The sequence below is a fragment of the Cucurbita pepo genome, unplaced genomic scaffold (genome assembly GCF_057944985.1).
Source record: "Cucurbita pepo subsp. pepo isolate OVF unplaced genomic scaffold, ASM5794498v1 scafford_14, whole genome shotgun sequence".
Classification (NCBI taxonomy): domain Eukaryota; kingdom Viridiplantae; phylum Streptophyta; class Magnoliopsida; order Cucurbitales; family Cucurbitaceae; genus Cucurbita; species Cucurbita pepo.
The window spans coordinates 117,501-120,000 of NW_028257919.1; positions in this window are offsets into that span (position 1 = coordinate 117,501).

Below are 2,500 nucleotides of genomic sequence, written 5' to 3' on the forward strand. Positions count from 1 at the left end.
GCTCCACCCCACCTTGCATGTTTCGTCATCGTACCAGCAACCATCCACAGTCCTCACACTAGAGATTCCCAGTTAGAAGGCAACATCGCAACATTCCGTGCTCAACGAGGCTCATGTCGCACGCCCAAAGGCACCCGATTCCAACCAATCGAACATGTTCTGGCACCACACACCTTCAAAACATAGGGCTGGCCCAAGGCTAGCCAAGCATCACCACAACGTCACACACTCAACGAGGTTCATGCCGCACGCCCGAAGGCACCCAACTCCACCCCACCTTGCATGTTTCATCATCGTACCAGCCATCAACCATCCTCAAGCCAGCCCAAGTTAGAAGGCCACATTCCATGCTCAACAAGTCTCATGTCGCACGCCCAAAGTCATTTGACACTACCCCACCAAGCATGTTCCGCCACCACGCAGCCTTCAAAACATAGGGCTAGCCCAAGGAAGGGAGGCATACCACAACAACGTCCCACACTCAACGAGGTTCATGCCGCACTCCCGAAGGCACCCGGCTCCACCCCACCTTGCATGTTTCGTCATCGTACCAGCAACCATCCACAGTCCTCACACTAGAGATTCCCAGTTGGAAGGCAACATCGCAACATTCCGTGCTCAACGAGGCTCATGTCGCACGCCCAAAGGCACCCGATTCCAACCAATCGAACATGTTCTGGCACCACACACCTTCAAAACATAGGGCTGGCCCAAGGCTAGCCAAGCATCACCACAACGTCACACACTCAACGAGGTTCATGCCGCACGCCCGAAGGCACCCAACTCCACCACACCTTGCATGTTTCATCATCGTACCAGCCATCAACCATCCTCAAGCAAGCCCAAGTTAGAAGGCAACATCACAACATTCCATTCTCAACAAGGTTCATGTCGCACGCCCAAAGGCGCACCCAACACTGCCTCACCGTGCAAGTTTCACCACCGCACGGCCGCCGTCAACCGCCCTCGTCCGCCGACCACCACCCCCACGCCCCTAGCATATGCCCATGTGCGGCGCATAGTGCTTGGGGCATGGGGGTGGCGGAAGATATAGGGGTACCCCCGTGCCCAGCCCATGCAGACTAGTCACCCCCCTATATAGTACATTTTGAGGCATTTTTGGTCTGCCAGGCCTAGATATGATTTTTCTGAGCGGTCATACGACCAAATATCTCAAGTTTTAGAATGTTTTTTTCTATGAACTCAATTGATTCATGAATTGGACATTCTAATGGATCTAGAAATCAAGTTTCATAATTTTTAAACCAACCAATTTTTTTTAATGAATTTTTAAATATTAAATAATAAGAAATTAGAAAAAATATCTAGAGTTGACAAAAAAATCTGAAATTTTGTGAGAATCATTCTTTCATGTTTCTTAGCTCCCAGAAAAAAATTTACAACAAACTGACCACTCCACATGTACTTCCACAATTAATGGGTGATGGATGGGGAGCACGCGCGGGCGGGGCGGGGGGCGCGCGCGCGGGAGCACGCGGGCGGGGCGGGACGGGGCGCGCGCGCGCGCTGGGACGCGCGGGCGGGGCGGGACGGGGGCGCGCGCGCGCTGGGACGCGCGGGCGGGGCGGGGCGGGGGCGCGCGCGCGCTGGAGCATGAGGGCGCGCGCGCGCTGGAGCATGAGGGCGAGCGCGCGGGGGCAAGCGGGCGGGGCGCACGCGGGTGGGGCAGGGCGGGGCTGGCGAGCGCGCGGGAACGTTCCGACACTACCCACCTTGCGCGTTCCGCCACCGCACCACCGCCGTCAACCGCCCTCGACCTCCGACCACCACCCCGACGCCCCAAGCATATGCCCATGTGCGGCGCATAGTGCTTGGGGCGTGGGGGTGGCGGAAGATATAGGGGGTAGCCCCGTGGCCAGCCCATGCAGACTAGTCACCCCCCTATATAGTACATTTTGAGGCATTTTTGGTCTGCCAGGCCTAGATACGATTTTTTTGAGCGGTCATACGGTCAAATATCTCAAGTTTTAGAATGTTTTTTTTCCATGAACTCAATTGATTCATGAATTGGACATTCTAGTGGATCTAGAAATCAAGTTTCATAGTTTTTCAACCAACCAATTTTTTTTAATGAATTTTTAAATATTAAATAATAAGAAATTAGAAAAAATAGCTAGAGTGGTCAAAAAATTCTGAAATTTTGTGGGAATCATTCTTTCATTTTGCTTAGCTCCCAGGAAAAAAATTACAACAACCCGACCACTCCACATTCACAACAATACAAGCATTGAAAATGAACATTCCCTTTTCACGGGTATTGGGTTTGATGATATTTTTATAGTCCAAGGCTTTATACAACACTTTTGATATGCTGTTGGTAGGACATGTATCGCACATAGCATAGGATGGGGCTTGGCATGTGCGAGGGGAGTGGGGGCGCAGGGGTGTGTGGGGGGGAGGGGGGCGTGCGGGGGTGTGCGGGGTGAGCGCGCGGGGGTGTGCGAGGGCGTGCGGGGGTGTCCGGGGTGAGCGCGCGGGG